This window comes from Lethenteron reissneri, chromosome 36 (genome assembly GCF_015708825.2).
Source record: "Lethenteron reissneri isolate LAM-NWPU_2019-01 chromosome 36, ASM1570882v1, whole genome shotgun sequence".
Classification (NCBI taxonomy): domain Eukaryota; kingdom Metazoa; phylum Chordata; class Hyperoartia; order Petromyzontiformes; family Petromyzontidae; genus Lethenteron; species Lethenteron reissneri.
This window is the reverse complement of record NC_083814.1, coordinates 1,733,307-1,758,032: the sequence shown is the minus strand read 5'-3', so window position 1 is coordinate 1,758,032 and position 24,726 is coordinate 1,733,307. Positions and strand designations below refer to the sequence as shown.

Sequence of the window (24,726 nt, the reverse complement as noted above, 5' to 3'; positions counted from 1 at the left end):
GTATGCAAGCGTTCTCATCTTCTTCTTTGGCAACCTCTCGTTGGCCAAGGATGACTTCCCTTCTACTGGAGTTATGTGTGTTCTGAAATGAATGAAGAGCTCAATGCGAGATCCACAGATTCTGCCGCAGGTGGGACAGCAGCTGCTAGGGACGGGATGGGTGGGAGGGTGGGTGCATGGGTGGGTGCATGGGTGGGTGGGAGGGTGCGTGGGTGGTTTGAGTAGGTAGGTGGGTTGAGTGGGTGGATGGGTGGGATGGTGGGTTGAGTGGGTGGGTTGAGTGGGTGGGTGGTTGGGAGGGAGGGTGGGTTGAGTGGGTGGATGGAGGTGGGTTGCTTGAGGGGTGGGTGGGTGGTTTGGGTAGGTAGGTGGGTTGAGTGGTTGGGAGGGTGGGTGGGTTGAGCTGCAGGGCGCTCCTGTCGCTGCACCCGTTTGGCTTCCTCGTGCGCCAACCGGCGTGACTCAAGATGCACGATGCCAGCCCCCAACGCTCCTCCTCCAGTCCGTGCCATCTTGAGCTGGGGACTCGCACGAGTTGGTGTCAATGTCACACTTTATTTTCATGAAACGAGGCAACAGGAACGTCCATTAACCGTTTCTTCTGTCCTCCTGGGGACCTCTGACCACAGTTGGAGTTCAGAGTGAATGTACAGTGCCAGGGAGGAAGGTTCAATCGTTACAATGAGCATGGAGCATAGCAATTGGCAGAGGAAAGTCTGACAGCGATTTCGCCTGGCTGTTTGCAGCTGGACGGTGTGTCCGCTTGTCCACTTGCCCACTCACGGTGCCCGTGGGACAGGCCCCACGGGCACCTTGAGTGTGGCACAGGCACCTCCAGTGCCTATAAAGACAAACATCCCCGTCTAGGCTGAACAGACTGTTGGGGCAAGTGCTGTTAGCGAGCACCTATGAAGGCCAGTACGGCACACGAGGGGGTGGGTGGCCAACACCACGCCCGACCGTCTTTGTCTCCCCAGTAGCAATGCTTACACACCGCACCAGGTGCTCATTTAGAGGCTGAGTCGATCTAGGGGAGACTCAGGACCGGTTCAGATAATAGCCAGCGGTGTTGGCCGTGAGCGGGACTCGAACTCGCATCCCCCCAGGTTCGTCGCGCCACACGCTACCCGCTACACTACTGCTGCTTGAGGCACAAATCGTGCTGTCTTCCTTTGATGACTTCTTCATTCTACATTTTAAGAACAAAGACTAAATCGACCAAAGATTTCCTGAAAATGTTTTACTATACGGAACTTTTAAATGAATCCCGTTTACATATGCAATGTCATTGGTGGGCAGCATCTCAAGCCGTTTCAAGTAGCCCCTGGTGTTCCATGAGAATCATCAAACTCTCTTCTTTTTCTTCTTCACCGCCGCCTTCCTAATTCGTCTCGTCGATGTCAACGAGCCCTGCCCAAACAAGTATTGCGGTGGGCAGCGCTCAGAGTCGTTGGTTGCTAATTTCATATCGCCCTCCGTCTCGCGACTCATACGAACGCGCCTCCGTGTGCTGACCTCCGTTAACCGGCTCAAACCAGCAGTGGCAACGCCACGGTCACGTAGCCAAGGCCAGTCCAGGCCGCGGGTGTGGAGCCGATACCTAGCGGGGTGGGTGGGAGTGATGGCACTCAAAACCTAGCGGATGGTGATTACACATTCACATCGCCTGGTGATGACACATTCACATCACCTGGTGATGACACATTCACATCGCCTGGTGATTACACATTCACATCGTCAGGTGATGACACATTCACATCGCCTGGTGATTACACATTCATATCGCCTGGTGATTACTCATTCACATCGCCTGGTGATTACACATTCACATCGCCTGGTGATTACACATTCACATCGCCAGGTGATGACACATTCACATCGCCTGGTGATTACACATTCACATCGCCAGGTGATGACACATTCACATCGCCTGGTGATTACACATTCACATCGCCTGGTGATGACACATTCACATCGCCTGGTGATTACTCATTCACATCGCCTGGTGATTACACATTCACATCACCTGGTGATGACACATTCACATCGCCTGGTGATTACACATTCACATCGCCTGGTGATTACACATTCACATCACCTGGTGATGACATATTCACATCGCCTGGTGATAACACATTCACATCACCTGGTGATGACACATTCACATCGCCTGGTGATTACACATTCACATCACCTGGTGATGACACATTCACATCGCCTGGTGATTACACATTCACATCACCTGGTGATTACACATTCACATCGCTTGGTGATTACACATTCACATCACCTGGTGATGACACATTCACATCGCCTGGTGATTACACATTCACATCACCTGGTGATTACACATTCACATCACCTGGTGATGACTCATTCACATCACCTGGTGATTACACATTCACATCACCTGGTGATTACACATTCACATCGCCTGGTGATTACACATTCACATCACCTGGTGATTACACATTCACATCACCTGGTGATTACACATTCACATCACCTGGTGATTACACATTCACATCACCTGGTGATGACTCATTCACATCACCGGTGATTACACATTCACATCGCCTGGTGATTACACATTCACATCACCTGGTGATTACACATTCACATCGCCTGGTGATTACACATTCACATCGCCTGGTGATTACACATTCACATCGCCTGGTGATTACACATTCACATCACCTGGTGATTACACATTCACATCACCTGGTGATTACACATTCACATCACCTGGTGATTACACATTCACATCACCTGGTGATTACACATTCACATCACCTGGTGATTACACATTCACATCACCTGGTGGTTACACATTCACATCGCCTGGTGATTACACATTCACATCACGTGGTGATTACACATTCACATCACCTGGTGGTTACACATTCACATCGCCTGGTGATTACACATTCACATCACCAGGTGATTACACATTCACATCACCTGGTGATTACACATTCACATCACCTGGTGATTACACATTCACATCGCCTGGTGATTACACATTCACATCACCTGGTGATTACACATTCACATCACCTGGTGATTACACATTCACATCACCTGGTGATTACACATTCACATCACCTGGTGGTTACACATTCACATCGCCTGGTGATTACACATTCACATCACCAGGTGATTACACATTCACATCACCTGGTGATTACACATTCACATCGCCTGGTGATGACACATTCACATCGCCAGGTGATGAGTCATTCACATCGCCTGGTGATGTGAATGTGTCATCGCCTGGTGATGACACATTCACATCACCTGGTGGTTACACATTCACATCGCCTGGGGTGCGAGACACGGGCAGATTCATTTTGAGAAGGTGGAACACACAAATTAAGCACGGGCACGGAGTACAACTACTTTGTTTCAACAAACCAATGTCTTTATTAACATTCTTCTTGTTTACGGATTGAGAACCAAAGGGGTGCAGTGAAGGCTATGAGATCCACTGCGTTACTGTACTCTGCGTACGCTCACGCCACGGTCGCCGCTGCGTCGCGATTGTCATCGCGACGCAGCGAGCGCCAGTGGCCCTGCCCGCCCACGCGAGTCTATAATTACGCGAGCCGCCGACTCGAGGGTTATAAATAGTCGTGACGGGAAGCCGCGTTCGTCTCCGCGTGGGGCTCCGGACACAGACCCCCCCCCCCCAGCTGTCCTACTGGGCAGGGCCCCCGCACCGGACTCGGGTTCCGCGGGCACTTCCGATTTGGTGGGAAACCTCGCGCGCGTGCGTGCGCGTGTGTGTGCGTGGGGAGCGGTGGCGCAGCAGTTAGCACGGTAACTGCTACGAACCCCGGCTTATCTCGGTTGGATTCCCGCTCACGGCCACCAACACACCAGTGACGATTATCTGAACCGGTGCTGCGTCTCCCCAAGGTCAATCAGCCTCATATGAGTACCTGGTGCGGTGTGTAAAAATCATCGTCACTGGGGAGACAAAGGCGGCTGGGTGCGGTGTTGGCCACCCACCCCCTCGTGTGCCTTGCCGGCCTTCATAAGGTGCTGTTCGCTAACAACACTTGCCCCAAATAGCTTGTTAAGGCTACACGGGGGATCTTTGTCTTGTGCGTGCGCCTGCGTGTGTGCGAGCGTTGCTGCAGTGGGCGGCTTTGTGACTGCGCTACAGTCAAGGGCATGGGGGCTGGGGGGGGGCAAAAGGGGGGACTTTCCCCCGGGGGGCCTTAACACCAAAAAAGGGCTCCCCACCGGGCCCCCCTCCCCCGGCAAAGTGCCATCCGGCCCCGTGCCTATCAGGAGCTTCTGGCCTGTTGGATGTCGTGAGTTGACCGGACGACCCTACCACCCCTCCACCCTCCCAAAAAAAACATTTCAGCATGACTCGGGACACATCCGCCAACATTTGTACACGCAAAAAAAGAATCACTCAAGTGTTTTTGCACGCGTGCTTTTCTCCCCATTCGGCAAGGTGACAGCGAGACACTTTTAGTGTGCTGACGACGGGAACATTTAAATACACCGCAAGCATCACACTCCACGCTGGAGGAAAACTGCCGCCCCCCCCGGTTATGACAACAACTTTGAATGTTCTTCCGGATGGGTTCCATTGTTGTGATTGCATGTTCTTGCGAGGCAACGGCCAGTGCAGGGGGGCCGTATGCGCAATATGCAGTTTGTCGCGCGCAACAACCATACCGCCTTGAAGCGCCAGATGCTTAAATATCACCTATATTGGGGGGTATTTAGTCTTGGTAGCAGTCACCTTCACGGAACTTTTTCTATAAAACAGCTGTGTAGCAGTAGATTTACACCGGAGTTTGTTCATTTACTTTCCGTACAACATAATGTTGGTCTTATGCGTAAAAGTAAATGTCGCTTAACAAAATTAGCTCACATTTTTGTAAATCTAAATTTTCGTATTTTTTTCCTAATATTTGGTTACCATTTTTTGTGAAATGTAAAATCTCGGACAATTCTACACTTTCAGAAACACATTCCACTGGCTTTCCAGACTTTCAACAGATGTGAAAAGTTTATTTTTAAAAATGTCCCGTCGAGTTGATTTAGAACCGGATAATAAATCACAATTGTGTCATGAACTAAATTAGAAAACACTCACCCCAAGCAAAAGTGCAGCCAAACGGTCTTCCAGAGAGTAGACCAAAGCCTCCTATTGGTGTAAAGGGGCCTCTAAGATGATTGATCAGGAGGCGAGGTTTCAAGGGATTGGAAGAAAGGTTCAAATGGGAAGCGACGGTTAAGAACCGGCCAGCGAGGGTAAAAGCATTGAGAAAATGTTCGAGAAAGAGGGCTGGAGAAGGATAAAAGGGGAGAAGCACGAGGAGAGAGGATGGTCGAGGTAAGGGACGAGCTTCAAGACCAGAAGGAAGCCGGGCCTAGGGTGGTTGTTGTGTGTCAACAATAAAAAGGCTTCCAGTCACACAGTTGTCGATGTCGTTACAATTGTTTTAGAATTGGCAGCCATCTTGGCCGCCATTTTATATTCTGAGCTTCACTTTGAACATTCGACTTGGCAACAGCAACGCTCGTGGTCAAAGTGGGAGCTTTAAATTACCATTAAAATATAAACCTACTGACCGCTTGCTACATGATTTGCATCACGTTGGTTTTTGTTGAGAATGCTGCCCGGATCAAAATAGGCTCAGCGTTCATTGGTCAATAGACGAGTAGTTGCATAGATTTAATGCAATAATAGTTACGGTACAACTCAGGATCAGATTTATTCATACTGGAGAAATCCGATGAGCTATAAAGCTCTTTTTCACAGATGTCCAGTCGGGGCGGGTAAGAACGTTTCAACAATGAACAATACAAAAGCACGATAGCCGTGCAAAGTACAAGAAAGGTAAACAAATCACACAAAAACATAAAAAAAAAACCATGTCCATCCTACCAGGCAAATCGCACTGAGGTATTAACTTATTGGTTCAACAAAGTGGCTTATCATCATGTGGAAATTTTAACTCTGCAGTGGAGGGGACGACAATAACCACCGGGAACCATTCGCGAGTGAAAGCACCAACTTTCACCCCCCCCCCCCCCCCCCCCCCCCACAATGCGACATCTTGGGACGCGACAAGAAGATGATTACAGGTCTTGCGATTGAAACGGCATGAAACTTTAACGTGAACTTTGTATAGAATAACTGAGTTTTTTTTACCGAGGTTCACTCAGCCTTGAATCACTGGGTGCAGATGAAAAAACATCAACACTCGGGAGAGAAATGTGTGTGTGACATCTACAAAGAACTATAGAAACATAGAACTAGAGAGACACAATTTGAACTTGTATGTTTTATTTATTTATATAAGAGGTGTCACGGTGGTGAGATGTTATCTGCTTCGCCCGGTATGCAGGAGGTCGGTGGTTCGACACTCTAGGTCCTCCGATTTTATTTAGATTATTTTGGTGCTATCAACGTCCACATGATGGGCCACTTTGTTGAGTTATCATTTGTGGCCAGGTTGCTTCTGAAAAACAAGTTCATACCTCAATGGGTTTTGCCTGCTAGGATCGAATGGTTTGTTTTATTTGGATGTGTGTGGGTGATTTGTTTACCTTTCTTGGACTGAGCACTACTATCGTGTTGTTTACTGTTCGTTGTTGTAACATTCTTACCCGCCCCTACTGGAAATCTGTGAAACAGAGCTTCATAGCTAATCGGATTTCTCCAGTATGAATACATATTCTGACTTACTAGAATACTGTATGGATTTTTGTCGCTAATTAATGAAAGGCCAGCACAAAAATGAATAATTTTGACTTAAAACTTTCGTGACTGCAGGAATTAATATTCTATGGATCTTTCGGTTAATTCACGGAGATAGAACAAATAATAAAAAATAATAAAGTGATTAAAAATATCACGACGTTTCGATTGCAACACAAGCGGTCGTCATCAGGAACATGACGTCCGTTTGTGTTGTGACGAAACGTAGTGATATTTTGAATCACTTCATTTATTTTTTATAAATGTTTCTATCTACTTGACTTTACTGAAAGATCCATAGAAAAAAAACTGATAATATAAATATCAAATATTTTTTCCCTATTAGGTCTACAGTTTCATTATCAAATGTTTTCATTTTTTTTATTAATGGTGCTTTTGCACCAGTTAATTTGTTGGATGAATACGAGCACTGTACTATAACAAGGGTAATCATGTGACTTGCTTAATATTATCATTGGTCAAGTCAGTAAAATTAAAAGGATTATAACGCACAAGACAAAGGCCCCCGTATAGCCTTAACAGGCTGTTGGGGCAGGTGCTGTTAGAGAACACCTTTGAAGGCCGGTACAACACACGAGGTGGTGGGTGGCAAGCGCCAAGCCCGGCCGCGTTTGTCTCTCTAGCAGCGATGTGTACTAATCGCACTAGGTACTCACGTAAGGCAGAATCAACATAAGGAAAGTCCCGGAATGAATCGGATAATTTTCCGGGACCCCCGGAAGGTGCTGATGCCACCAAATTGGGCCTTATGAAACAATTTGTGAGAGCTGTAGATAAGGAGTCGGCAGCCTTCAAGTACCTTCAAGACTTCTTCCCTAAGCTGTCTGAGGCAAAGGTCAAAGCCGGTGTCTTCGTCGGACCACAGATAAAGAAGATGCTGGAGTGCAATGAATTCCCCAAGAAGCTCATTAGTAAGGAAAAAGCGGCTTGGAACAGCTTTGTCGCAGTGATTCATGGCTTCCTGGGCAATCACAAGGTCGAAAACTACGTGGGGCTGTTTGAGACTGGTGAAGAACTATGGCACAATAGGCTGTAGGATGTCCCTCAAAGTCCATATCCTTGATGCTCATCTTGATAAATTCAAGGAGAACGTGGGAGCGTACTCGGAGGAGCAAGGCAAGCGCTACTACCAGGATATACTGGACTTTGAACGCCGCTACCAAGGACAGTATAACGAGAACATGATGGGAGACTACATTTGGGGGCTGATTCGTGAAAGTGATTTACTGTATAATCGTAAATCTCGAAAAACTATTAACTTCTAAATCTTTTGTAGTAATTTTTGTATTACTTTAGTATACATACATGTAAATTTGTATTCATATGTTGTTTTGTTCTGACTTTATGTGAACGAAAAGACACAAATTCGCCCGTTTTCTCATTGAAAATAGGGAAATAAAAAAATATCACTGTCCTGGTCACAAAAGCAAAGTTTGTGGGCAATAATATCCATTTTCTATACTTTTTAGGCATAAGCAATTACCCAGGAACAAAAATTGTGTTACATAGTGTTATCGTCACTGGTGTTGGCTGTGAGCGGGAATCGAACTTGGGTCGCTAAGCTCGTAGCTCAGTGCGCTAACCACTGCACCACCGCTCCCCACGCACATACACACGCCCATTTCTACACATACGCACACGCCCATTTCTATCCGCACCTGAGCAGCAGTCGTGTGCATCGGAGTCCTGAGCTTGTGGTCAAAATTCCAAGGGTCAAAAGCCAAAGCACAGCATCTGGGTGCTCAAATCATCCTGGCAGTACTCATCTCTACATTGGAAGTCTCGAGACGGTGGTGGAAATTCCACATTATTTTGCTGGAGGCCAGTCTCTACTTCGCTAACATAAACTAAACTATTGAAAGTATTTTTTATTTTACCAAGTAAAGCCCACTGAGCTATATAGCTATTTTTTAGAAGCGACCTGCATTCAAGTGATAGCCCAACGAAGTGGCTTATCACGTGGAAATCTAAAATACTCTAAACGTGTGTTGATTCTAAATTTGGAGGGAAAAACCGGAGGACCCGGAAAAAGTTCCACGGGACTACGCGTGGACATGCAAACTCCAAATATACAGGCGTCAGGGTCGAACCCATGACGTTCTGTATACCAGGCGAGGTAGTTAACATCTCGCCACCACAGCACCTACCAGGCGGCGTGGTATAAACATAAACTTGCGTTGCGCGTACGTTAAAGTGAACACATTGCATCTTGAGTTTACACTCGCAGCCCCATTGGCAACGCCACTGCTGGATTCAAGGCCTCCCCACGTCGTGTTGATCAGTGGAGTTTGACGTCTGACTATACTTCACCACGCCGGTTCGTGTGTATAGCTCTGCGACGATCTGCATTCACATTCGCACGCGCGCGTAGAAGCATGCAGGGCACATACTCGCGCGTGCGCCTCAAGGGTCGCCTCCAACAATGCGACCACTAACATATCAATGGAGACGGCTCTCATTGAGCTATTTATTTATTCCTGCGACTCATTGTTTATTCATTCGTTCCATTCTCGGTGGGGGGGGGGGGGGCTGCCCAGCAGGACAACGGGCTCCACCGGAACAAAAGCCGCCGCTCTCCAAGAACCGAGGGAAAAGGCGGATTGAGATTTTGGATCAACCTGGGGGGGTGGGGGGGGCGCGGGCTCTCAGCGTCGCCGCGCAGCGCTGCCCATTGAGGGCGAGGCGAACCGCGCTCCCCGTTGTTGTTTTTGTTTCTCAGCCCCTTCTAGACGGCACATTCTCGCCTTTACTCCTGCTGAATGAAAATTAGCGCGAGCTTTGTCTTCATGTATGCCGGGCGATTCAAACGCGTGCTCGCACGCGCGCAAGCGAACACGACTGTTGTGCGTATGCTTGTTGAACTTCTTTCGCACCGTACCTAGACGACCGTGCTAATCGTGTAGTTACGTTTGTGTAGAACAGAAGTGTCGATATCTGTGATTACACAATCATTATATGCATCGAGACAGATTTCATTTTACCAAATAGTGTACATGGACAAAGTGAGATGGAATTGACACAAGAGCTTTACAGCTCATCGGATTCCTCCAGAATAACTCATGATTTAGATTCTGAAAATTAGCAACGCACTCAGTGCACATAAGGCGCCAATAGAGATACTCAATCTCACAGAGATGTGATCGGTCAAAGAACGGTGGCGCCGGGTGGGATTGGCTGGTGGCAGGAAGGGGCGAGGGTCGCGCCTCCGAGGCCGCCGTCGCGAGAGAAGCCCTCGGGGCGGACAGTGAAGGGGACACGGGGAGCGCACCTCCTGGAGGTCGTCGCAGCTGCGTGCCGAGCGCGCAGCCGCTCTGCGTGTGTGGGGGGGGGGGGGGTCTGGTGGAGGGGAGAACGCGTCGGTGCGGAGTGATTGGCGGTGGGGGCTTCAATGGCTTTGGGCCACAATGGCATCTTGAGCTTTTAAGAAAATGAGAATCTGTATTCATAGCGGATGAGGAATCCGATGAGCTATGAAGCTATTTTTTCACAGACGTCCATAGTGGGGGCATGTGAGAAAGTTACAATAAACAAACAATACAAAACACGATACGAGTGCAAAGTATAGGAAAGGTAAGAAACTATATTTTTTATTTGACCAGGTAAAGCCCACCGAGCTATCAGCTTCCCTTCCAGCAGCGGCCTCCGCCCCATATGATGAGCTCCACGAAGTGGCCCATCGCGTGGCAATTTATAGCGGCCGATTGCTCTAAATAATCTAATCGAGTTGAAAACCGAGCAGGAAGTGGTGACTCATCTGCGCTGGTCGGCAGCCTTGGCTTGCACGTCCATACCCAGGAGGCAGTGCCGGATTCAGCTCTTGCGGGGCCTGTAGTATACGTTACAAAGGGGCCCTAAATAAATGTATTTGTTTTCTCTTTTTTAACCTACGTAACCTTACCGAAAAAACCAAAGAGTGTAAAAATAAAACATTAAAACACAAATGTTTCACTTGCATAGTAAAGTGATTGTATTTTTTCTTCATTTGCTATACAGCCTGATAATACGACACATCTCTAACCTTAAACACCCAGTCGTTCGTAAAAGTTGAAGGCAGTATAGTACTATAGTAATAGAGCAAGCGTTGAATCACTGCACCGGAATTGATTGCTTGGAAGCATTTAGTGCGGGGCCCGTAGCATGTGCGGCTCCTTTTGCTCCGAGGATAATCCGGCACTGCCAGCAGGACGAGGCTGCGAGGCACCAGGCCGAGAGCCTTTCACGTCGGTGCCAAAGTCAAGGCGAGTCAAGGCTGAGATCCTCTCGCCTGAGGTCGAAGTCAATGCAGAGAGATATTTATTTTCTCACAGTCAAAGTATGATTCGGCACTTTATACATTTACACTGCAAATATGTGTATCGCCCTCACTGCTGTCACAGCAATATTGCAGTCACGTCAAGAGACGATCAGAATCTAACATTTAACGGTTGTGAATATCCTTTTTAACGGTGCCGTTCATCTAAACACTGCGCCCACAGGAGCCGCAGCGCGTCGTGAGAAAGGACATTAATATCCACTCGGATGCCTTCCATACGGCAGGGGTCAGGGCTATTATTTTCATACTGGTGCATTCACGGTCTATTTTTGCATCATTAATAGCCTCTTCTTTGGGGATGCTGCCCCCGGTAGCGCCGTGCCCAGCACATTGGACCCACGGATGTTTTTTTGGGGGAGGGAGGGTTGTGGCTGCAGGCCTTTAGACCCCCAGGGGATGCTGGTCCGGTCTGTGTGGCCACCGCACACGAGTGGGGGTGGTGGGTGTGGGGGAAAGAGGTGGGGGGGTGACAACGTTTTGAGCGGTGCGACAGAGAGGGGTGTGGAGGAGCAATGGCAACTGACACCCCCTCCCACCACCATGGAAATAATGGAACAGCGCCCAGCCTCGCCTGATGGGAGGGAGTCGGGTCACTGAGAAGGCAGTCGGATATGGCCCAAAGCTTGAGCCGCGTTGCGCCACGAACATAAATTAGAACGTGTCATGCGCTTAAAAAAGGTTGCGAGTAAACAACTGAATAAATGCGTGTTTAACCATGCACCTACACACAGACACACAGACACAGACCCCCCCCCCCCCCTTCCCGTATAGTCGGAATAGACTTTTGGGGTAAGTGCTGTTAGCGAGCAGCTATGAAATTCGACCCGGCACACTCAAGAAGATGGGTGGCCAACGCCACACCAGGCCGTCTTTGTCTCCCTCGTGGTGACGTTTACACACCGCACCAGGTACACATGTGAGGCTGAGTCGATTTGTGGAGGCCCAGCTCCAGTGCGGATAATCATCGCCGATGTTGGCTGTGAACGGGAACATAATTCGGGTCGCTGGGTTCGTAGCGCAGCACGCGAACCGCTACACAAGCGCTACTACGCACAAACACAAATATCCCCCGTATAGCCTTAGACTTTGCTGAGGCAGTGCTATTAGCAAGCACGTATTAAATCTCGTAAAGATATTGTGTGGTCAGAACCATGCCCTGCCGCATTTGTCTCCTCCGTTCTGATGCTTCCCCACCCCACACCCAGTACTCAATGGAGGCTGAAGTTACATCGATCAGTCATAGGACGGCTTTAGATACTGCGGCTTGAGATGCTACGGCTTGAGATGCTACGGCTTGAGATGCTACGGCTTGAGATGCTGCGGCTTTAGATACTACGGCTTGAGATGCTACGGCTTGAGATGCTACGGCTTGAGATGCTACGGCTTTAGATACTACGGCTTTAGATACTACGGCTTGAGATGCTACGGCTTGAGATGCTACGGCTTGAGATGCTACGGCTTGAGATGCTACGGCTTGAGATACTACGGCTTGAGATACTACGGCTTGAGATACTGCGGCTTTAGATACTACGGCTTGAGATGCTACGGCTTGAGATGCTACGGCTTTAGATACTACGGCTTTAGATACTATGGCTTGAGATGCTACGGCTTGAGATGCTACGGCTTTAGATACTACGGCTTGAGATACTACAGCTTTAGATACTACGGCTTGAGATGCTACGGCTTGAGATGCTACGGCTTTAGATACTACGGCTTTAGATACTACGGCTTGAGATGCTACGGCTTGAGATGCTACGGCTTTAGATACTACGGCTTTAGATACTACGGCTTGAGATGCTACGGCTTGAGATGCTACGGCTTTAGATACTGCAGCTTTAGATGCTACGGCTTTAGATACTGCGGCTTTAGATACTGCGGCTTTAGATACTACGGCTTGAGATGCTACGGCTTGAGATGCTACGGCTTGAGATGCTACGGCTTTAGATACTACGGCTTGAGATGCTACGGCTTGAGATGCTACGGCTTTAGATACTACGGCTTGAGATGCTACGGCTTGAGATGCTACGGCTTGAGATGCTACGGCTTTAGATACTACGGCTTGAGATGCTACGGCTTTAGATACTACGGCTTGAGATGCTACGGCTTGAGATGCTACGGCTTTAGATACTGCGGCTTGAGATGCTACGGCTTTAGATACTGCGGCTTTAGATACTGCGGCTTTAGATACTATGGCTTGAGATGCTACGGCTTGAGATGCTACGGCTTGAGATGCTACGGCTTTAGATACTACGGCTTGAGATGCTACGGCTTGAGATGCTACGGCTTTAGATACTACGGCTTGAGATGCTACGGCTTTAGATACTACGGCTTGAGATGCTACGGCTTGAGATGCTACGGCTTTAGATACTACGGCTTGAGATGCTACGGCTTGAGATGCTACGGCTTGAGATGCTACGGCTTTAGATACTACGGCTTGAGATGCTACGGCTTTAGATACTACGGCTTGAGATGCTACGGCTTGAGATGCTACGGCTTGAGATGCTACGGCTTGAGATACTACGGCTTGAGATGCTACGGCTTTAGATACTACGGCTTGAGATGCTACGGCTTGAGATGCTACGGCTTTAGATACTGCGGCTTTAGATACTGCGGCTTTAGATACTACGGCTTGAGATGCTACGGCTTGAGATGCTACGGCTTGAGATGCTACGGCTTTAGATACTACGGCTTGAGATGCTACGGCTTGAGATGCTACGGCTTTAGATACTACGGCTTGAGATGCTACGGCTTGAGATGCTACGGCTTTAGATACTGCGGCTTTAGATACTGCGGCTTTAGATACTACGGCTTTAGATACTACGGCTTGAGATGCTACGGCTTGAGATGCTACGGCTTGAGATGCTACGGTTTTAGATACTACGGGTTTAGATACTGCGGCTTTAGATACTACGCGACACTGATACATTTACATGCATGGGGATGTCAGGTCGCCAGGTTTACTGAGCGGTGCACAAATTACTCATCTTGCCGCAACCAAAGACAAAGTTCCCCCGTATAGCGTGAAACAGACTGCTGGAGCAAGTCCTGTTAGTGAGCACCGATGAAGGCCGGCACGGCACACTGAAGGGATCTGTCGGCAACACCACGCCCGGCCGCCTTTGTCTTCCGAGTGGCGATGTTTACACACCGCACTGGATACTCATTTGAGGCTGAGTCGACCTAGAGGAGGCCCAGTACCGGTTCAGATAATCGTCACTGGTGTTGCTAGCCGTGAGCGGGAATCGAACAAACATCCCTCCACACACATCACACCGGATGTGCTGTGCACTCACCGGTTGCTCGCTTAACCACAAGGGACCCCAAGACGAACCGTTCCTATGCGGTTTTGCCAAGCTTGCCATGGGCGAGCCTCGCAACTCTGTCAAATGCTGCCTCCCCATGGCGGAGAAGATCCACACATCGCTGCATATTCGACCCGACGCTCATCGCCCCCTTACACGTGTGCTGGGCATGTCGCGGTGCGTCGAATCGTTAAAATTCTCGCGCTCGCGGCACACGTGCCGTGAATCGCACGCGTGAATATCTGTCGACAAATGATTTCCCGAGTGGCAAATTATACGCACGTAATTTTACCAGCGGAAATGACCCGGCGCCTGTTGCCTTCGGGATAATTGAGTAGACAGCTGCACAAACGAGACGAACCAATGACACAAAAACCACACACACAAATTAGAACTCAAAGGATTGATCCTCAAATGAATTCGAGCCTCTTACTGTGCCTGCTGCGCGAATACTTCTCTAAATATGAAGGGAGCTCGGATATTGAAGAGGAAAGAACAGAGAGCAGTGTTGCCCAAGGTGGCCTCCCAGCTGATATGCTGGTCACGCTCTCTCCGTCACAATGGCGAGATGTTAACTACCTCGCCTGGTATGCAGGAGGTCGTGGGTTTGATCCCGACCCCGACGCCTACTGTATATTTGGAGTTTGCGTCTCTCTCCTCGTGGTCACATGGATTTCTCTACCGGTCCTCCGGTTTATCCCTCCACATTTAGAGTCAACGTAACGTGTTTAGAGAATTTGGCTGCTATGCATTTTCACGTCATGATAAGCCACTTCGTTGAGCTAACATTTGCGACCAGGTCGCCTCTGAAAAAGAGCTACGTAGCTCAGTGGGCATTACTTGGTAAAATAAAAAAAAATAGTTTAGTTTAGTTAAATTTATTTCACAAAGGGTAACCTTCTAAATCAATCCCAGCAGAATGATGGGCTGAGTCAACCCCAGCGAGGATTGGAACTCGCAACCTTGAGACTGTAAGTCGAGAATTCTTTCCCACAATGCGAGCACATTGAGGTTATGGGACGGTGCACATTTGCTCCCCCCCTGATTGTGCCAATGGCATCGCGTTATGAGACGAAGATTCGGAATCCTCGTAGGGCAGTGCGGCCGTTCGCGTTGCGCCACTCTGCGGCCCGCGGAAGCAGATACTACAGAGCCACTACTTGAGAGATCGATTCACGCGACCTCTGGTCCACACGAGAACACAGATCGTCGGTTGAACCAAACCGTCATGTTTTCATCATCATCAGATCTGGAATGTGGCCTAATTAAGTTCAGAACCAGACGTTTTATTTCATCTGTGAATGAATTAGGAATAGTGCCGAGACTATTAGCTCACTGCAATTACGAGCCCGGTTTAAGCACAGAGGGCGGCGGAAGCCCACAATTTGAGACGAAGATTTCGCCAGTGCCGACTCAGCGCTCTCACTCCCGGAGTCAGCCGGTCATCCCACCGCTGTGTGTCATCGTCAAGGACAATTGCAGTGCCCATCGATGCAAATGTAGCCAGTGTCACCCGAGGAGCGAGGGCCATGGCAAAATATTTCTAAACACTCGGCTCAGCTCAAAATATAGTGGGGTTCGGTTGCAACAGTTTCATAATGTTGATCTTTACGTTTTAATCAATCATCCATTTTAAATGTACAAGCCAGACAGAGGCTAATGCTGCGGTTGCACTGCCGGTAGCTTACCCCACCGTGTTTGCCTTGCAGTGGATATCTTATCGTAAATGAGCTCTTCTGAAATCGGTAGCTGGATTTATTTCTATTTTTTACATGAAATATATAAAAACACAGAGAGTGTGAGTGTGTGTGTAAGTCAAACGAGTGTAGTGTCTTCACAATCACTCAGACTGACACGTTGTAACAAGTCACCTGCTTACACTTTGTTGATCTATTCTTGCACCAGTTGTAGACACTCCTAGAACTGTCTGTACTGTCACTTAGATCTAAATTCTCCCACTCGTATCTATGTTACACCTCACTTATCCTGCCCTCGGCAGCTCTGCTCTCAGCGTCTCCACACACAGCGTCTCCACACACAGCGACTCTGCTCACAGCGACTCCGCACTCAGCAACTTTGCACACAGCAGCTTCTACAGCTCCACCGCTGCCCTCACCTACGCTCCCTCAGACCCGCTCACCCGTCTGTCTTGGCCGGGGGGATCAGCCATCACCCGCCCGGCGACGCGTGAGGGTTGAGGTCCCTTTGACGGCTGGAGCGGCAGCGGCAAGACGTCTTCACTCTTGTCCCCAGCAACAACTACCCCGCTCCGCTCACGCACACGCCCTTACATCCCGCTGCCAATTATCCGAGACCTCCCGTGTGTCTCTTTAGGCTCAGTCAGGCTGGCGCCTGGATGCCCATTAATGAACCCTTATCTCCCGTCTCCCTGGTAACACCTCCGGTGTCAACGTCCACAACCGGTCGACCCCGTTTGCACCTGCTTAGCCCCCTGCAACTGGCGGTTTGTCCGTGCAACCCCAACGTTGCACACGCGCACCTGTTTGCCCTCAGTTGCCCTCGGCTAACTGTGCACACTGCGTATTTCACCCCTTTACACGAGTATTTCACTTTAACATGTAGGCTTTTGCGACCAATTCCATCCATAATAGAGGTGTTTTGGGTTAAATCGCGTGAATATATAAATGTGTCGTGATATCCGCCACCACCCGACACAGCCAACTAGTAAGGGTTGTCACGTTAACAGTGTCAGATGGTGACAGTCTGAGAGGTGAAATTAAACATGTTAAAGAAGCACTGCAAATGCACGGTTACAATGATGCACAAATCAACAGAGCATTTAATGCCAAAACCAAATCAAATAACAAGAGCATTGAAATTGCCCAAGTAATTAAAACTATCAAAATACCGTACATTGCGGGAGTTACTGATAAACCAGCCAGATGTTTGGAAAAACAAAGCATCCGAGTCAGATTTGGCACGCTGCATAAAATACATCAATTAATATCTGGTACAAAAGATATATTACCGAAGCTATCAGCAGAAGGTGTGCATCGGATTAACTGCACTTGTGGTAAATGTTTTGTTGGGCAAACAGGACGAATGATGAGTACGAGACTAAAAGAACACCAAAGGAATATAAAATTCTCCCAAACACCACTGTCAGCAGTAGCAGAACACGCGTGCCAAGAAGGACTCTCAATTGATTTTGATCATGTTGAAGTGCTGTGCAAAACTAGCTACTACTGGCCAAGACTAATTAGATAATCTATCGACATTTTAAGAAGTAAAAATAATTGTATCCCTTTGGATAGCTACCGACTTAGTGCTGTGTGGATGCGAATAATCAAATAATACATTGCTTAAATGCATTCCTATACAGGCCATCATACTTCAATAGGGATTACCGTTGGTACAGCTATTTTAATACACACAAGATCAATGGTACGTTGACTCAAGAGCGCAGAAGTGTGGTCACCACATCTACGCCTCAATATAAGGAACGAAACAGGTGGACTTCTCCTCAAATCTGGCTGTCGAAACGTCGTACTCAGATTGGGGGAAGGCAGCCAGGACCGGTCGCAAACAATTAGCCAAAGTTTTGTGGCCCTCAAGTGGGATGTTTGCGTATGATGGCAATATGTTGAGGTGATCAATGTACAGATTGCTCCAGGATAAATACAAATTCTACTTCTGAGGTCAACAGCATCATTAATTCATTCATCACGCGCGGTCAGCGAAGGACCATTGCGTCAAACGCGTGATAGCGTTTGCATGAACTGCTCTTTGCTGCCATAACAAAACAACTAAAAAGAACTATTTTCTATTTTACCAGGTAAGGCCCACTGAGCTATGTCGCTCTTTTTCCGAAGCGATCCGGCAATCACAAATAAAAGCTGAACATGTAGGGAATTTAAAGCAGCCAAATACTCTAATGCACGTTGATTCTAAATGTGGAGGGCAAAACTGGAGGACCCGGAGAAAAATCCACGCGACCACAAGGAGAACATGCAAACTCCAAATATACAGCAGGCATCAGGGTCAGGATCAAACCCACAAAGTCCAGGCGAGGTAGTTAACATCTCGCCACCGTGGCACCCCACCACTGTCTCGAGTCAGCAACTTAGCCGGGCCAAACATCGCCAGCCGGGGTCCTCTTAAAACCATTTGACGAGACCCCCTCCGTCTACACTGTCGACTCAGGGAAGTTCTGATGAACAACAAGGAGGGTGTCGGGTGGGGGGGGGGGGCACCGTGTGGCGTGACGATCATCTTCAGCCTCGCAGGAAGCACATGGGCTCAATAGAGAGATCCCAGTTGAAAGCCTGGCTACGTCTGGCACACAAGTGAATGCACGTGGACGCAGACTGACGATCAAAGCTGCGATGAGCTCGGCTGGAAAATTGGCACATTCCCTCCCCGTCTTGAATAACTTCGTTTGCAAGGTCCGTCTTTAATAACATCATATTTGTTGGCTATGGGCTGCTGCAAAACACATGGTCATGAACACATGCTTAGCCCGTCCGTCCGTTCACACGAAAAGCCGCCGCGTTTCTCGGTGAGATGGAGGAGCTCGCCGTAGGGCGTGCATTATTACCACGTGGAACTCTGCCTTCTTCGACGTTCATCGACGGCATGACTTTAATGGACATTAATGAGCACATGGCAGGCGGTGGACGCCTCCACTAGCGTCTGCTGGAGAAGATTCCACGTGACTATGACCCAAAGCGCCTGGTGTAACAATGGCCGTGTGACACACGGTGACTGGTGTAACAATGGCGGTGTGACACACGGTGACTGGTGTAGCAATGGCGGTGTGACACACGGTGACTGGTGTAACAATGGTGGTGTGACGCACGGTGACTGGTGTAACCATGTCAATGTGACACACAGCGACTGGTGTAACAATGATGGTGTGACGCACGGTGACTGGTGTAACAATGGTGGTGTGACACACGGTGACTGGTGTAACAATGGTGGTGTGACGCACGGTGACTGGTGTAACAATGGTGGTGTGACACACAGCGACTGGTGTAACAATGGTGGTGTGACGCACGGTGACTGGTGTAACAATGGTGGTGTGACACACGGTGACTGGTGTAGCAATGGCGGTGTGACACACGGTGACTGGTGTAACAATGGTGGTGTGACGCACAGTGACTGGTGTAACAATGGTGGTGTGACGCACGGTGACTGGTGTAACAATGGTGGTGTGACGCACGGTGACTGGTGTAACAATGGTGGTGTGACGCACGGTGACTGGTGTAACAATGGTGGTGTGACGCACGGTGACTGGTGTAGCAATGGCGGTGTGACGCACGGTGACTGGTGTAACAATGGTGGTGTGACGCACAGTGACTGGTGTAACAATGGTGGTGTGACGCACGGTGACTGGTGTAACAATGGTGGTGTGACACACGGTGACTGGTGTAACAATGGTGGTGTGACGCACGGTGACTGGTGTAACAATGGTGGTGTGACGCACGGTGACTGGTGTAACAATGGTGGTGTGACGCACGGTGACTGGTGTAACAATGATGGTGTGACACACGGTGACTGGTGTAACAATGGTGGTGTGACGCACGGTGACTGGTGTAGCAATGGCGGTGTGACGCACGGTGACTGGTGTAACAATGGTGGTGTGACGCACGGTGACTGGTGTAGCAATGGCGGTGTGACGCACGGTGACTGGTGTAACAATGGCGGTGTGACGCACGGTGACTGGTGTAGCAATGGCGGTGTGACACACGGTGACTGATGTAGCAATGGCGGTGTGACGCACGGTGACTGGTATAGCAATGGTGGTGTGACGCACGGTGACTGGTGTAGCAATGGCGGTGTGACACACGGTGACTGGTGTAGCAATGGCGGTGTGACGCACGGTAACTGGTGTAGCAATGGTGGTGTGACGCACGGTGACTGGTGTAGCAATGGCGGTGTGACACACGGTGACTGGTGTAGCAATGGTGGTGTGACGCACGGTGACTGGTGTAGCAATGGCGGTGTGATGCACAGTGACTGGTGTAGCAATGGTGGTGTGACGCACGGTGACTGGTGTAACAATGGCGGTGTGACGCACGGTGACTGGTGTAGCAATGGCGGTGTGACACACGGTGACTGGTGTAGCAATGGCGGTGTGACGCACAGTGACTGGTGTAGCAATGGCGGTGTGACGCACGGTGACTGGTGTAGCAATGGCGGTGTGACGCACGGTGACTGGTGTAGCAATGGCGGTGTGACGCATGGTGACTGGTGTAGCAATGGCGGTGTGACGCACGGTGACTGGTGTAGCAATGGTGGTGTGACACACAGTGACTGGTGTAGCAATGGCGGTGTGACACACAGTGACTGGTGTAGCAATGGTGGTGTGACGCACGGTGACTGGTGTAGCAATGGCGGTGTGACACACAGTGACTGGTGTAGCAATGGCGGTGTGACGCACGGTGACTGGTGTAGCAATGGCGGTGTGACGCACGGTGACTGGTGTAGCAATGGTGGTGTGACGCACGGTGACTGGTGTAGCAATGGCGGTGTGATGCACAGTGACTGGTGTAGCAATGGTGGTGTGACGCACGGTGACTGGTGTAACAATGGCGGTGTGACGCACGGTGACTGGTGTAGCAATGGCGGTGTGACACACGGTGACTGGTGTAGCAATGGCGGTGTGACGCACAGTGACTGGTGTAACAATGGCGGTGTGACGCACGGTGACTGGTGTAGCAATGGCGGTGTGACGCACGGTGACTGGTGTAGCAATGGTGGTGTGACGCACGGTGACTGGTGTAACAATGGTGGTGTGACACACGGTGACTGGTGTAGCAATGGCGGTGTGATGCACAGTGACTGGTGTAGCAATGGCGGTGTGATGCACAGTGACTGGTGTAGCAATGGTGGTGTGACGCACGGTGACTGGTGTAACAATGGTGGTGTGACACACGGTGACTGGTGTAGCAATGGCGGTGTGACACACGGTGACTGGTGTAGCAATGGCGGTGTGATGCACAGTGACTGGTGTAACAATGGCGGTGTGACGCACGGTGACTGGTGTAGCAATGGCGGTGTGACGCACGGTGACTGGTGTAGCAATGGTGGTGTGACGCACGGTGACTGGTGTAACAATGGTGGTGTGACACACGGTGACTGGTGTAGCAATGGCGGTGTGATGCACAGTGACTGGTGTAGCAATGGCGGTGTGACGCACGGTGACTGGTGTAGCAATGGTGGTGTGACGCACGGTGACTGGTGTAGCAATGGTGGTGTGACGCACGGTGACTGGTGTAGCAATGGCGGTGTGATGCACAGTGACTGGTGTAGCAATGGCGGTGTGATGCACAGTGACTGGTGTAACAATGGCGGTGTGACGCACGGTGACTGGTGTAGCAATGGCGGTGTGACGCACGGTGACTGGTGTAGCAATGGCGGTGTGACGCATGGTGACTGGTGTAGCAATGGCGGTGTGACACACGGTGACTGATGTAGCAATGGCGGTGTGACGCACGGTGGCTGGTGTAGCAATGGCGGTGTGACGCACGGTGACTGGTGTAGCAATGGCGGCCCCTCATTGCATCTGACAATGCAAAAGCATAATTCTGTAGCGGCTTTTGCAATGGCAATCTGTAACTCGTGAAGCTCATGTTGTGTCAGTGAGATTGGTTGTGACATCGTTGTGTAATGCGGGTGTAAACGACCTTCCGGATGTGACGTCATGGGGGGGAGGAGTTACGTCACGTGGGGGTAAGGGTTCAGGTATTAAAGGGGTGAAACCGGAAGAGGAGGGGAGTGACTGGAGACTGGGCGAGTGTGAGGCCACGTAGGGCGAAGGAAGGAGGAGTGGCGCGATCGCCACACACACAGAGTACGGTCGGCACCGTCGTCCAGCGGTGACCGACCCCGAGGAAACGGGGAGCTGAGGTGAGCGCAGCAAGGGCGGCCGGGGAGGCTGCACGGAGAGAGGAACTGCTTCGGAGGAGAGAGAGAGACAGCAGCAGTGGGGCTGCATCAAGGAGAGCCGGAAGGCTGCACGCAGAGAGCAGCAGCGTCGGCAGCGGAGTGGAGGGTCTGTGGGAGAGAGCCGTGTGGGGAAGAAACCACGAACCCGAATAAAGGACACCAAGCCAGATACCGTGGTCGAGTCCTTTATTACATTGGTGTCAGAAGTGGGGTCGGCATGTCGAAGCAATTGAGAAAAAATAATATTCCGACGCCATTGTCTGCTTCATCATCTGACGACGACGGTCTTCCTCCGGCGATGGACCCAGCTGCGTTGATGGAGGAGAACCAGGCTGGAGCGAGTGCAGGAGTTCAAGATGTTGCCGCATCGGCGGGCCCGTCAGCACAAACGGACGCGGATGCCCGATGGGCACAGATGGTGGAGCAGCTTGAGACGCTCAAGAATGTATTGGCGCAGCTGTGTGCCCTCGTCACGCCGAAGACGGCGTTTGGGAGAGCTGAGGGTGCTCCACAGGCCGCCACCTCGTCGTCGACGCCATCAGCCACGCGGCACGACGACGCCATCTTGGGCGTGGCGGGGGAAGAACGGCGGGAAGCCGCCATCTTGCGTTCTCCGCGACGGGGAGCCGCCATCTTGACCACGCCGCGATGCGACGCCAGTTTGAACCTTCCACCGGAGGAATCATCGCTCGAAGACGGCGCGCCGTGGAGTCGCAGTCGTCACCTTACTACGGTCAAGGAATTCTCTATCGGGGGCGATTGGAGCGCTTTCGCCTGCAGATTTTTGGCGGCGGTACGCTCTGCAAGGTGGACTGACGCTGAGGCTTTGGAAGTACTGCCGACTCTTCTGGATGACGAGTCGGTCAGATTTTTCCGTTCGATAACGGCTGAGAAGAAGAAGACATTGCGAGGAGTTTTCGACGAAATGGCAGATGCTTATGAGCCACCTGATGACGCTCATCGCCGGTTTGCTCAACGACAGCGAGCGCCCGAGGAATCGCCGGTGGCGTTTCGGGGTGCGGTACTGGAGTTGGCTATGGCCGCATATCCGGAGACGAAGCCTGACCTGCTCGAGCCTCTCATCTTAGGGAAGATGCTCGAGCTGTCCCGAGATCTGGGGATTCCCATGCCGGCATGCGGCCACGAGAAGCTAACGTCCCGGGCAGCAGCCAAATGTCTCGACGCACAATTTAACCTGCGCCGGTGGAAGCAAGTCGCGGCGTGGATGGGGGGGCCCATCATCGAGGGAGGCGCCATGGGTTGGGACCCTAAGAAGGCGGTGTTCGTGCCGGATGAAGGGGGCCGCAGGAGCTGACGGCCGCCTCGGCCCCATGGTCGGGCCGGGGTAAACAGGTTCCACGCGCTGCACCGCCGGCACGGGGCCGTCGGGACGCAGGGCCGGCGCTACGGCGCAAAGACGTTGACTGCTTCCGCTGCGGGCGCAGGGGCCACTACGCCAGGGACTGTTGGGGCCGCATCCCGGGTCCACCCCAGCAGGAGGCCTCGTCAACGGACGCTCCAAAGAAAGAACCTCTAAGGCAGACAGATCGGCCGTGACACCGCGGGTGACGAAGGGCTCTGCTCGGAGGGTGCCTGCCAGGACTGCGGGAACTCCGAACCCTGCAGCCCTACCGACCCCGCTGCAAGCACAATCGCGGGACACCTCCGAGGTTGAGCCTTCGGGGACACGGGACCGGGACGTTGGTGGGCCTCCAACAGCGACAGGAGATTTGTGGCCTGTCGCTCTTAAAACCCCATCACGCTCCCGCTCTGCAGGAGGACCGCTGACCGTCCGGGACGGTCCGGCGACCCGCACACGTTCTAAATCACTCACGTTTCGTTAATTGTTCTTGTTGTGTTATTGTTCTTACTGTTATAATTATTGCATGCTTTGTGTCCCTTATTGTGGTTGAGTCAGTTCGCTCCCATTACTTGTTGGAGTTTTTGTTCAGCCGAGGTCGGCTGGGTTTTCTCTACGGGGGAGGGTGGTGTAATGCGGGCGTAAACGACCTTCCGGATGTGACGTCATGGGGGGGAGGAGTTACGTCACGTGGGGGTAAGGGTTCAGGTATTAAAGGGGTGAAACCGGAAGAGGAGGGGAGTGACTGGAGACTGGGCGAGTGTGAGGCCACGTAGGGCGAAGGAAGGAGGAGTGGCGAGATCGCCACACACACAGAGTACGGTCGGCACCGTCGGCCAGCGGTGACCGACCCCGAGGAAACGGGGAGCTGCGGTGAGACCGCAGCAAGGGCGGCCGGGGAGGCTGCACGGAGAGAGGGGCTGCTTCGGAGGAGAGAGAGAGACAGCAGCGGTGGGGCTGCGTCAAGGAGAGCCGGAAGGCTGCACGCAGAGAGCAGCAGCGTCGGCAGCGGAGTGGAGGGTCTCTGGGAGAGAGCCGTGTGGGGAAGAAACCACGAACCCGAATAAAGGACACCAAGCCAGATACCGTG

At 50.9% G+C, this 24,726-nt stretch overlaps 1 long non-coding RNA gene across 1 annotated transcript; it reads right to left on the bottom strand.

The window, feature by feature from the left end:
• Window positions 1-331: 331 nt before the first annotated feature.
• Window positions 332-16,789, bottom strand: LOC133351282 (uncharacterized). Its single transcript, XR_009756167.1, has 3 exons — window positions 16,506-16,789; window positions 1,516-1,600; window positions 332-518 (listed from the first exon to the last, which is right to left on the bottom strand). It is a non-coding gene; the product is annotated as an uncharacterized LOC133351282 (long non-coding RNA).
• Between the last annotated feature and the right edge of the window lie 7,937 nt (window positions 16,790-24,726).